Raw genomic sequence first — 14,362 nt, 5'->3', positions numbered from 1 at the left:
AATCAAGCAAGTGGCAGGAACTGGCTTTGATTCACAGTCTAGCTAACTTCCAAATCTCTGCTTTTAACTAATTGCCTTCCTTGCTAGGGAATGTTCTCTGATTTCTTAACTTATTTATATGAAAGATCAAACAAAAGTGTAACATTTAAATCACAATTATATATTTAAAGAATTGTCTTATTGAAAGGGGGAAATTTTAATGAAAAAAATGTAAGTTATAGCAAAACACATGTAACAATTAGTGCAGCACTTTGTAATTCATCTGCTGCTGAGGTTGTAGCATGTTTTCTTACTCAGACTTGTGAAAACTCTATTTGTTCAGCAATTGTTTATTTTCTTTTTTCCTTCCCCTTCAAACATTTCTCAACAACTCTCTGAATAATTAATTTGCATTTTAATAGAGTCTTTTCAATGCCAGCACCCATTGATGACTTCTCTGTGCCCAGAAGCTAGCTGCTAATCACTGACAGCTTTCCATTTAAAATCTTTGAATTCATGCTCAGAATCAACAGGATGAATTTACACATTTTTAATGCTTAATGACTAGATTCATTCAGTTACCACTTGTCAAAATATTTACATTTCAGGATATGTTGGTGTTTTATGAGGATAATGAAAATAAATATTTAAAATCCAGAATGTCCTGGAAAATCCAGAACATACAGTAAGCTGTGGATTACAGCATTTCTTACACCACCATACTGCTTAAAAAGAGATAGAGACAGAGAACTCCCTACTCCCAGTATTTATTCCTTCTTGGTATAAATCCGCTAGCTGCCTTTGCATCTTCAGAGGCTGGCCGGGGTAGAGGGTTATTCCTCTTCTGTTAGTTGAAATGTCCTTCACTTTGCCTTTTTCTGTTTCTGTTCTTGTGTATTTCTTTCTTTTTCTTTCTCTTGCCCCAATTCTCTATCTCTCACTATCTCTCTATCTTTAGCTCTATTTCTATCTCTCTCATTCCCACTACTGTTTACCTAAACCCACGCTTGACCTTGTATATGGGAAAGAAACAGTGGCTGAAAACAATGAAAGCCTGGTGGACTTCTGTATTTCTAATGACAGGTTTGGAAGTCCCTTCCATAAGGAAGCAGGCTCTACTTGGAATGACCCTCATCCATCTACCCTCTAGAGAGGTCACCCAATTTACTTTTTAGTTGGCCCTGATAAGAACCATAACTCATCTAGATTTGTCCCCAGCACCCAAGAGGAAGCTGCTTTCTCAGCAGCATCTAAATGATGTTCAACCCAGGGACTTCCTGATTTTCAGAAAGGAGCAGATGGAGAGAAGAGGTCAGAGATCAAAATCTTTCCCTGAAAATATTGGGCTAAGAGTAAACTCTCACATCAAAGTCTCTGGAGAAGAAACTGTAAGTGTTTTGCCTTTGCAACATTTGCTCCCATTTTCTTAAATCAATCTACTACTCTCTTTGATTTTTTGGGTCTTCCAAAGAGCCCTCAGGGAAACGAACTTGGCCCCGTGGTTAGGGCGTCTGTCTACCACATGGGAGGTCCGCGGTTCAAATCCCGGGCCTCCTTGACCCGTGTGCAGCTGGCCCACGCGCAGTGCTGATGTGCGCAAGGAGTGCCGTGCTACGCAGGGGTGTCCCCCGCGTAGGGGAGCCCCACGCGCAAGGAGTGCGCCCCGTAAGGAGAGCCGCCCAGCACGAAAGAAAAGTGCGGCCTGCCCAGGAATGGCGCCGCCCACACTTCCCGAGCCCCTGACGACAACAGAAGCGGACAAAGAAACAAGACGCAGCAAATAGACACAGAGAACAGACACGGACGGGGGGGGGTGGGGGGGGTGGGGAATTAAATAAATAAATAAATCTTTAAAAAAAAAGAAAAAAAACAAAAAACAAAGAGCCCTCAAATTTAAGCCCATTATCCATAGGTAGAATGGTTCAATCTTGACTGCTAATTCCATCGACAGAAAGGCAAGACTAGAAAGCGATTTCTCTGGAGAGGACTGTTGGTGGACCTGGGTGACAACTGAGTTCAACTGAATTACTGTGCTGTTGTATTGAATATGACAAAAACACATCCCTCTTTAATGCTTAAATATCGATATATAAAAAGAAACCTACCCTAAGACTTTTGGAACTTCCACACCATGATACTGGAGCCAGTGGAATCATTCCCTGCCCTTTCTCTTCACTTTTACCAGGCTTCCAGGTTTGCAAAGGATAATCCACAAACTTCTTAGAAATAATTTCTCATTACTGGCAGCTTCTTTTACAAGTTAGTACAGAAAGGATTAAAATTTGGCAATTCATTTAAGAAGAAATAGAACAGGCTAACAAACATCACAAACACATTGAAAAATGTTGTGGCAGATATGGGAGATTAGAGGCTAACATCTATTTTAACCTCCTTCTCATAGACTCTCCTGTAGCCAAAGCTGCAAATCTCAAAACTACATTTATTGGACTCATTTGCTGCTAGTGTTCCAGATGTGATTTAAATTGGAAGGCAAAAGTGGATAAGGTCATGTGTTGTGCTCCTTCTGCTATTTCCACTGGCAAACATCATGGTGGCTCTTTGGTTTTTCTGTATTGGCTTCTTGATTGTGGCAGCTTCATGAGGCAGGAACAGTTCTTTCTGTGATTCAGTTCTGTGGTACAGCTCTCAAAAGTCATATCTTAAAGCTCAATCTAGGGCCTACTGCTACTGCAAATCATGTAATAAAAATAAATCTCTTCTGTAAACTATGTCAGGTGAGTTCTATTCCTTGTTACTGAAACTGACAGATTCCAGGTTCACTCAATTTCTGGTACAATCAAAGAAAATAAAATTGCCTCATAAAGTACTAATTAATAGTAAAATTCTTTAAGACTAATTCTTATCACTGATGATGGTACAATGAAACAGGTATTCTCACCATTGAAAACAAATAAGTATTAGCTATTAGGAAAACAATTAGGTAATAAGAATCAGGAACCTTGAAAATTTTATTTCCTTTGAACCAAGAAGGCTACTTCTTGGAATCCTAGTTTAAAATATGGACTGCGGTATTGTACCCCAGTATTATATATAGTAGTTTAAAAAAAAAAAAAGGAAACAGAATGACTTCACTGGTGAATTCTACCAAATAGTCAAAGAAAAATTAACACAAACTCTTCTCAAACTCTTCCAAAAATGTGAAGACGGAACCCTTCCTAACTCATACTATGAGGATGGCATTCTCTGGTACCTACCAGAAAAAGGCATTGTGAGAAAAGAAAAGTACAGGCCATTTTCCCTTATGAATAAAGATGTAAAATTCTCAACAAAATACTTGCAAATTGAATCCAACAACATATTAAAAGGATAATATACCATGAACAAGTGGTATTTATCCCAAGAATTTAAGGCTAGATGGAAAGAATTATGGGAAGACAGCAGAGCAAGTAGCTCCAGGAATTAGTCTTCCCACCTAAATAACTATTGAACTGGAAGAAATCATCTTAATCAATTATTTCAAAACTCGAGTGGAACACTGTGCAGCATACAGGAAGGAACAGTTGGAAGAGGCTGGTAAATTGCAATAAACACCACTCCTGGCATGCAAGAAAATCTTGTCATATCACTTAAGAAACAGACAGCATAAGGACTAAAGCCTAGAGCTAACACTTCAAAATACTAAAATGTACAGTGTGCAGCAAAATATTACAGGACAAACAAATAGGAAATGATGGAAAACCAAAGGGACAAGATAAAAATCCAAAAACCATTAATAAAGAGGATCAGTCTTTGGACTTACCAGAGAGACTTTTTAAAAATGATCTTCATACTTAGGAACCTTTACTTTTGAAAATGAAACTTTGCCAAGTGTTAAAGGGTGCCTAAGAGTTACCTCCTGAGAGCCTCCCTGTTGCTCAAATGTAGCCTCTCACTAAGCTGAACTCAGCATATAAATGCATTACCTTCCTCCCGGCATGGACAGGACTCCGGGGGATGAGCCACCATGGCAGAAAGGAATTATTACCAACCACCAACTAGCAATGCACCTGGAAAAAGACTTTGATCAAAAGGGTGAATGGGTAAATACAAATGATTTTTTATGGCTAAGAGACTTCAAAGTGAGTCAGGAGGTTATTCCTGAGTTATGCTTATGCATATCTCAGCAAGATCTCATTGACTGCCAAATTAAATACTACCCAAAGATTGGGGCTCTGAGGGCTATGGAGACATCTAGACACTACAGTTAGGACAGACAGTTTAGGAGTTTGGTGTCTTGTCAGTGGGCCCTACTTTGGAATTTATGTTCCTCAGTGTTACAGAGATGGACTCAGTTGTGGTTTCCCTATACATGGCTCTTCTGACCCTTCTATTTGAACCTATAATTAGTACTAGAGTTGATAGGTGTACATCCAAGACTTAAATCTTTGGGCTGTCCATGTACCAGCCAGGCCCTGAATCTCAATAGAGTTGCAATACCTACTCTCCAGTTCATTGGACTTACCCAGATCAACTTACAAGGAGATGATGATGATGGACAATAACCATCCCAAGGAACAGAAAGAGTCTGCAACTGCAAGCAAGATAGCCCCATCCATGTGCCCCATGGGATCTAAGCCCCCTCTCAAATAGAGGTAGAGTGGGCATCATCACCCCAGAATCCTCAGGATTGGGGGAGGAACTATGGACTAAAGTAGACTTACTGGTATTCTACTATGGATTTATTGTGATTTTAGCAATGGAAAAACTTATATTACTGATGTGGAGGCAGTGGCTGCTGGAGGTTCTGAGGGCAAAGAGAGGGAAAAACAAGTGTAATATGGGGACATTTTCGGACCTTGGGACTTGTCCTGAATGACACTGCAATGACAGACATAAGCCATTATATATCTTGCCATAACCTATGAAGTTGTGCAGGAGAGAGTGTAAACTACAATGTAAACTATAATCCATGCTTACTTGCAATGCTCTAAAATGTATTCATCAATTGTAATTAATGTACCACACAAATGAAGAATCTTGTTAATGTGGGAAACTGTGGGAGGTGTAGGGAGCAGGGAATATGGGAATCCCCTTTATTTTTAATGTAACATTTATGTAATCTAAGTATCTTTTAAAAATTAAATTTTTTTAAAAATTAGGGAAGAAAAAATGAAATAAAACTATCCAAATGGGAAAGGAAAAAGTAAAACTATCTCTGTTCAAAGATGACATGATCCTTTATATAGAAAATCTCAGAGAACTCACCGAAAAACTACTAGAGCTAATAAACTAATTCAGCAAACTTGAAAACTACAAGATTAACTTGCAAAAATCAGCTGTTTCTATACACCAGCAACAAACAATTTGAAATAGTAATTTTAAAAACTTTCCACTTACAATAGCTTCTAGAAGAATAAATTTAACCGAAGAGGTGAAGTACTTGTACTGAAAACTATAAAACGCTGCTAACTAAATTGAGGAAAACCTAAATAAATGCCAGGACAGAGGACATCCCATGTTCGTGGATGGGAAGACTTAATATTATTAAAATGACAATACTACCCAAAACAATCTATGCATTCAAGGCAATATATATCAAAATCCTAACAGTCTTTTTTTGCAAGGAAAAACTGAGTAGGGAATGGCAGGCTGCACTCCTCCTCTAGAAACTGCAGGAAGGTAGGCAGGTTTACCTGACAAAGGGAAATCATGGGTCCATAGGGGCAATCGGAGAGGGCAGCTAGAGAGGGGGGACCTAGTTGACCCAGAAAAAGGGAAGCTGGGGGAGACAGGGCAAGCAAACTAGCACACAGGTGGCTCAGAGGGAGAGGGAAGCTGGGGAAGTGATTTGGCTAGAAGACCAGTGGCTCAGCCAGCTCTGAGAATGAGGAAAGCTACCAGGTGACCAGAGGTGCATATTGGTGTCCAGCAGACTCTCAAGGTGGGAGAGCTGAGGGGAAAACAGGTGTGAGGACTGGCACTCAGTCAGCCCAGGGGGAAGAGAGATGTGGGGGGATGGGTGATTGTGTGGGCAGACTAGATCTCAGTTGGTTCCAGAGAAGGGAGAGTTGCAGCACTGAAGTGGCTCGAGGGAGAGGGAGGGAAGGGCTGATCAGGTGGGCTGTCACACCCACCCACCTTGGGAGAGAGAGAAACTGGGTCAGTGAGAGGGTGGGCTGAGAGACATTCACCTGCCCAGGTGAGAGGGGAGCCAGGAGAGGAAGCAGATGAGCTGTCAGATGACCAACCAACCAGAGGGAAAGGGGAGCTGGGAAAGGCAGACAGTGAAACATCAGAAGCCCAACTGGCCTGAGTGAAAAGAGAGTGAGAAGAGAAAGCCTGTGAGCTGTCAGGTGCCCAACCAGCCCAGAAGAGGGGGAAGACAGGCAGCAATCCAGGGTTGTCAGGCACCCAGGTAGCTCCCTGGGGGTAAGAGTAACTGTGGGACAAGCAGCCTCATGACAGGGAATGTACACTGAGACTTTATTTAGTTTCTTTATTCTTTATTTTTCCTACATCCAAGTACCTTACTTGTAGAGGGCAGGCCACAGTGTGATGGACTGGTGAGCACTAGCAGGATGAGATGGGTGCCTAGTGGCCAGAGAGGGAGGCCTGTGTTGTCTGTTGTTTTTAAATTCTTTTCTATTTTTATTTTTCCTCCTTTTCATTCCTTCTTTTTCCCTCTTTCTTTTACTTTTCCCTCTTCCTTTACTTTTCTTCCATTCCACCTTCTCCTGTTTGGTCTTCATTTTCTTCTCATATTTCTGGTCTTTTATTTTCTCCTATTTCTTTCTTTTTTTTTCTTCCAATCTTTAATTCTTATTCCTCTTTATCTGTTATGATCTTCCCTCTCATTCCTTATTTTTCCTGGCTTTTTTATGGTTTCTTTTCCATCCTTTTTTTTTTTTTTTTCTTTTTATGAGGTACTGGGGATTAAACCTGGGACTGCATACATGAGAAGCAGGAAATGAACCACTGAGCTATACCTGCTCCCCATCCTTTCTTTTTTAAAAAATTCTTTTTCCCTTCTTCCTTTCCTTTTTTATGGTCTTACTATTGGGGAGAGGAGGAATGGACAACTACAAGGACATAGAATATATGGAACCAATGTGAAAGAGAACCTTTAATGCAAAATGAAATAAATAAAATCCTAGAGTAGAAAGAGAAACTAACCAACTGAAAAAGCCCATCAAGATAAATGGATGGTTAAAAATCAGCAAACAATTACAAGCCATACTAAAAAACAGGAAAACATGGCCCAGTCTAAAGAACAGACTAAAAAGCAGGAGGAGATGCAGAATGTGGAACAACTAATCAAGGCTGTCCAAACAAATATCATGAATCAGCTTAAATGAAGTGAAGGAAGAGATAAAGGATATTAAAAAGACACTGAGGTGATATTATTGTGTGGTGGAGCCAAGATGGTGGCAGAGTAAGGAGCACCCGGAGTCAGATCATGAAACAGGGCAGTTGGTCCTCACCCAGAGCTAACTAAAGCACCTGTTGGAGGACCCAGGAGACCAGAGGAGTATCCTACAACATCTTTAAGAGTGTGGAAGTAGGAGACTACTCATCTGCACAGAGGAATCATGAGTAGAGCACTCCACGCTGCCGAAGTCAGTGCCTGTGGTGCACAAGTCAACTCAGGAGCTATTCCGTGTTTGGAGTTGAAGGTCCATTTCCGCCAATAAAAACGGGAGGAAAACACAGAGTGGCACTGACTTCAGTTACTGATTAGTGGATTCAGTAGGCTGAAGTAGAATCCTAGGAACAAGTAAACTTTGAGCCTGTCCATGTCAGAGTGAAGTCAGTGGCCCCCATTTTGACTCCACCCCAGGCATGAGGGGAAGCGGTGCTAACTGAAAATCATAGTGCTTGTAAGGACTGGCTTATTTCCACCCAGGTTGGACTGCAGGTCTAGCCTAAACCCCAGTCCCACCTCTGGCAGGGAGGAAGCTGGGGGGACCTGCACCACCTCTCTGGGAAGCTGCAAGCCACACAGCCGAGGCTGGTGCCCATCCTACTGTAAGGGCACAAGCCACCTAAGGAGCTATTCTGTGGCTGGAGGTGGAAGCTCCTTTTCCCATAAACGGTGGAGGAAGTGACAGATGTCCACTGCCCTCAGTTACTAATTAGTGGACTCAGCTGGATAAAGTATAATCTTAGAGACAGCTAGGGTCTGAGAGTGTCCAAGTGGCAAAGAGTCCAATAGTTGCCATTTTGACTTTGACCCCCAGCATGAGAGAAAGCCAGGCTGACTGAAATCCAGTGAAGTTAGGGACAGGCTTCTTTCCACCAAGATCAGACTGCAGCCCTAGCCTAGGCTCCAGCAGAGAGGTAGCTACCAGGACCTGCACCAGGCTCTCCAGGCAACTTCAAGTGCTCTCCACTGGCACAGGCTGAATAGTCGGACACTTGGGGCTACATCCCCACACCACAAGAGAATGGGAAAGGAGCTGGGTATCCTCGGCCTCTCCAGGTGATGGTAGGAGTTTTCAGCCCACACAAACAGGTTTATTGAATGCCTTTGAGCCCATCTCCACCTCTGTCTCCCCCACAGGATAGGAGGGGGGTGATGTTGCCTAAACCTCTCAGGACAACTTCAGACAGTTTTGGGCTGCACAAGCCTGACTGTTGGGCACCTGTGGCTCCACCTCCATCCCCAACAGGACAAGAGATGGACTGTGTTTGCCCAGCTTCTCTGGGTAACTGCAGGTGTTTTTGACCCACACATCCTGGTCTGGTGGGTACTTGTGGACCCACCCTAATGCCCCAATAGCAAAGAAGGGGGCTGGTCTTTCACAGCCTTTTGGGGCAACAGCAGACCTCCAGCCTGCATGGACTAGACTATTGGATGCCTATGAATCCACCCCCACTCCCAATAGGATAAGAGGGGTCTGGTATCTCCACAGCCTCTCTGGACAATGTGGGTACTTTCAGCCAACAGGGACTGAACTGTCGGGTGCCTGTGGATTCAACCCCATGCCTTAAGAGGATAGAAGGGGGCTGGTGTTTCCTCAGCCTCTCCAGACAATGGCAGGTATTCTTGGCCTAAAGGGACTGTCTGTTGAGCACCCATAGAACCAACCCCACCACCCAATAGGATAAGAGGGGGCTGGTGCTTCTTCAGCCTCTCCAGGCAATGGGGGTACTTTCAGCCTACAGGACTGAACCATTGAGCATTTGTGATTCTGTTCCCATCCCCTAAAGGGCAGAAGGGACAGTACTCCCTCAGCCTCTCAGGGCAACTGCAGGCATATTTGGTCCACAGAGATTAGACTGTTGGGCACTCCAGAGGGTCCATTCCCACCCCTGACAGGGAGAGAGTCTGGTGATACATCAGTTTACCTGAGCAACTGTGGTCATTTTAGATTCACACAATTATAGCTCCATCCTGGCCTAAGGTAGGGGAGGAAGGGGTATGAATCTTCATCAGTGTCTCCAGGTGACTACAGACAGTTGTGTTGTGCTCAACTTGGATTATTATATGTGGCTGCAGCTCCATCCCTACCCCTGACAGAGGAGAAAGGTGGGAGAAGCTTCATCACTTCCTGGGGCAATATGGGCAGCTTCAGGCTCCTTAGCTTACAGCACCAACTACATCCTTGGCTCCTATTACACAACCAGCAAGGGAGAAAAGATAAGAAGTCCCTAAACTGCCCTAAAGGGAGAAACCGCATTGTGAATAAATACATCTAGCAAGCCAGATATGGAAATGCCAACAAAAAATTACAATCCATACCAAGAAACAGGAAGAGATGGCCCAATTAAAGGAAAAAGATAAAACTGCAGATGACATAAAGGAGTTGAGACAACTAATCTTAGATGTTCAAACAAATCCCCTTAATAAATTCAATGAGATGACTAAAGAAATTAAGGATATTAAGAAGACATTGGATAAGCACAAGGAAGAATGTAAAAGCATACAGAGAAAAATAGCAGACCTTATGGGAATGAAAAAGTGCAATAAATGAAATTTAAAAACACTGGAGGCATATGACAGCAGATTTGAGGAAGCAGAAGAAAGGACTGGTGAGCTCAAAGACATGGCCTCTGAAAGTGAACAAACAAAAGAACAGATGAAGAAAAGAATGGAAAAAATTGAACAAGGTCTCAGGGAACTAAATGACAGCAAGAGACATGCAAACATATGCATCATGGGTGTCCCAAAAGGAGAAGAGAAGGGAAAAGGGGCAGAAGGAATATTTGAAGAAATAATGGTGGAAAACTTCCCAACCCTATTGAAGGATGTAGATATCCATGTCCAAGAAGCACAATGTACTCCCATCTGAATAAATCCAAACAGACCAACTTTGAGACACATACTAATCAGAATGTCAAAAGCCAGAGACAAACAGAGAATTCTGAGAGCAGCAAGAGAAAAGCAATGCATAATATATACGGGATACCCAATAAGATTAAGTGACAATTTCCCATCAGAAGCCATGGAGGTAAGAAGGCAGTGGTATGATATATTTAAGATACTGCAGGAGAAAAATTGCCAGCCAAGGATTTTATACCCAGCAAGATTATCTTTTAAAAATCAGGGTGAGATTAGAAAATTCACAGATAAACAGAAACTGAGAGAATTTATAACAAAAAGACCAGCTTTGCAGGAAATGCTAAAGGGAGTGTTACAGCCTGAAAAGAAAAGCAAGAGAGATAGGCCTGGAAGAGAGTATAGAAATGACAACTGTATCAGTAACAGTAACTAAAAGTGACAAATATAAAATGAGAGATAAAATGCAAAGTTCAAAATGGAAGAAATAAGAACTGCCTTTACAGTAATAACATTGAATGTTAATGGATTAAACTCCCCAATCAAAAGACACAGACAGGCAGAATGGATAAGAAAATACAAGCCATCTATATGTTGTCAGCAAGAGACTCACCTTAGACCCAAGGATACCAATAAATTAAAAGTGAAAGGTTGGAAAAAGATATTCCATGCATGCAGTAACAACAACAACAACAACAACAAAAGCTTGGTTAGCTATACTTATATGAGATAATATAGACTTTAAAAGCAAAACTGTTATTAGAGACAAGGAAGAACATTCCATATTAATAAAAGGGATGATTCACCAGGAAGAAATAACAATCATAAATACACATGCACCTAACCAGGATGCCCCAAGATATATGAGACAAACACTGGCAAAAGAAGGGAGAAATAGACTTCTGTACAATCATAGTTGGAGACTTCAATACACCACTGTCAGCATTGGATAGAACATCTGGACAGAAGATCAATAAAGAAACAGAGAGTTTGAATAATATGATAAATAGTCTAAACCCAATAGACATATACAGAACACTGCACCCCAAAACAGCAGGATATACATTCTTTTCAAGTGCTCATGGATCTTTCTCCAGGATAGACCATATGTTGGGTCACAAAGCAGATCTCAATAAATTCAACAAAATCAAAATTATACAAAACACTTTCTCTGATCATAATGGAATAAAGTTGGAAATCAACAAGTGGCAAATAGAGGGAAAGTTCATATATATATAGAGATGAAACAACACACTTTTAAATAATCAGTGGGTCAAAGAATAAATTTCTAGAGAAATCAAGAAATATCTCAAAATGAATGACAATGAGAATACAACATATCAGACCTAGGGGATGCTGTGAAGGCAGTGTTGAGAGGAAAATTTATAGCCCTCAATGCTTACATTTAAAAAGAAGAAAGAGCTAAAATCAATGACCTAACTAAACAGCTGGAGAAAAATAACAGCAAGCTGATCCCAAAGCAAGTAACCAGAGCAGTAATAAATGAAATTGAGAACAACAACAACAAAATAATAGAGAAAATTAACAAAACCAAAAGTTGGTTCTTCAAGAAGACTAACAAAATTAAAAAACCCTTAGCTAGACTGACTAAGAAAAAAAAGAGAGAAGATGCAAATAAATGAAATAAAAAATGGAAACCTTACTATTGACCCCACAGAAATAAGAGAGATCATAAGAGGATAATATGGACAACTTTATGCTAAAAAACTAGACCAAGTAGATGAAATGGAAAAATACCTAGGAATGTACAAACAACTTATACTGATGCTAGAAGAAACAGAATACCTCAACAAACCAATCACAAGTAAAGAGATTGAAATAGTCATCAAAGAGCTTCGCAAAATGAAAAGTCTGGGACCAGACAATTTCACAAGTGAGTTCTACCAAGCATTCAAAGATTTAATACCAATCTTATCCAAGATCTTCCAAAAAATTGAACAAGAAGGAATGCTACCAAACACATCCTATGTAAGCCAATATCACCCTAATACCAAAGCCAGATAAAGATATTACAAAAAAAGAAAATTAGAGACCCATTTCTCTAATGAATACAGCTGCAAAGATCCTCAATAAAATACTTGCTAATTGAATCCAACAACACATGAAAAGGATTATCCATCATGACCAAGTGGGTTTTATACCAGGAATGCAAGGCTGGTTCAACACAAGAAAATCAATCTGCATAATACACCACATTAATAAATCAAAGAAGAAAGATCACATGATCTTATCAATTGATGCAGAAAAGGCATTTGACAAAATACAGCATCCTTTCTTGATAAAAATACTACAAACAATAGGAATTGAAGGAAACTTTCTCAACATGATAAAGGCCATATATGAAAAACCCACAGCTAACATTGTACTCAATGGTGAAAGGCTAAAAGCTTTCCTGTTGAGATAAGGGACAAGACAAGGATGTCCACTGTCACCACTGTTGTTCAATGTAGTGCTAGATGTTCTAGGTAGAGCAATCAGGCAAGGAAAAGAAATAAAAGGCATCCAAATTGGAAAGGAAGAATTAAAACTTTCACTATTAGCAGAAGATATAATTGTATATCTAGAAAGTCCCAAAAATCTACAACAAACCTGCTAGAGGTAATAAATGATTTCAGTAGAATGTCAGGATACAAGATCAGTGGTGTTTCTATACACTAATAATGCACAATCTGACGAGGAAGTCAGGAAAAAAAATCCATTCACAATAGCAACTAAAAGAATCAAATACTTAGGAATAAAAACCAAGGAAGCAAAGCACTTGTATTCAGAAAACTATAATGCATTGTTAAAAGAAATTTTAGAAAACACCTAAATAATTGAGGGAACACTCCATGCTCATGGATCGGAAGACTAAATATCATTAAGATGTCAATTCTACCCAAATTGATATATACATTCAATGCAATACTAATAAAAATTCCACCAGCATTTTTTAAGCAAATGGAAAACACAATTATCAAATTTATCTGGAATGGTAAGAGGTCCCGAGTAGGCAGAAACATCTTAAAAAAGGAAAAATGAAGTTGGAGAACTCTCACTTCCAGACTTTAAATCATATTACATAGCTACAGTGGTAAAAACAGCATGATTTGGTAAAACTGGTAAAGTGGTAAGTGGTAAGTGGTAAAAACTGGCATAAAGATAGTTACATAGACCAATGGAACCAAACTGATAGGTCAGAAACAGACCCTCACATCTATGGCCAAGTGAGTTTTGACAAGTTGTCAACCCCTCCCGGTTGGAGCGGAACAATTTATCCAACAAATGGAGTTGGGAGAACTGCATATCCACAGCCAAAAGAAAGAAAGAAGACCCCTATCTCACACCTTAAACAAAAATTCACTCAAAATGGATCAAAGACCTAAATATAAAAGGAAGTACAATAAAGCTCCTAGATGGGAAGTGTACTTGGCCCAATGGATAGGGCATCTATCTACCACATGGAGGTCTGCAGTTCAAACCCCGGGCCTCCTTGACCCATGTGCTGGCCCATGTGCAGTGCTGATGCATTCAAGGAGTGCTCTGCCACACAGGGGTGCCCCCCACATATGGGAGCCCCACATGCAAGGAGTGCGCCTTGTAAGGAGAGCTGCCCAGTGCAAAAGGAAGTGTAGCCTACCCAAGAATGGCACCACACATACGTAGAGCTGATGCAGCAAGATGATGCAACAAAAAGAAACACAGATTCCCATGCCACTGACAACAACAGAAGCGGACGAAAAGAAGAATACGCAGCAAATGGACACAGAGAGCAGACACGGGGTGGGGAGGGGAGAGAAATAAATAAAAATAAATCTTTAAAAATAAATAAATAAATAAAGCTCGTAGAAGAAAATGTAGGGAAACATCCTCTAGACCTAGTGGTAGGTGGTGGATTCTTAAACCTTACACCAAAAGCATGAGCAATGAAAGAAAATGTGGATAAATGGGACCTCCTCAAACTTAAAACATTTCTGTGATTCAAAGGACTTCATCAAGAAGGTAAAACGGTGGCCCAGCCAATGGGAGAAAATATTTGGAAACTACTTATCTGATAAGGATTTGATTTCCATTCTATATAGAGAGATCATACAACTCAGCAATAAAAGAGCAAGTGATCCAATTTAAAAATGGGCAAAAGATTTAAACAGACATTTCTCCAGA

This window comes from Dasypus novemcinctus, chromosome 8 (genome assembly GCF_030445035.2).
Source record: "Dasypus novemcinctus isolate mDasNov1 chromosome 8, mDasNov1.1.hap2, whole genome shotgun sequence".
In the NCBI taxonomy this organism is placed as follows: domain Eukaryota; kingdom Metazoa; phylum Chordata; class Mammalia; order Cingulata; family Dasypodidae; genus Dasypus; species Dasypus novemcinctus.
Note: the sequence above shows the minus strand (reverse complement) of the source record.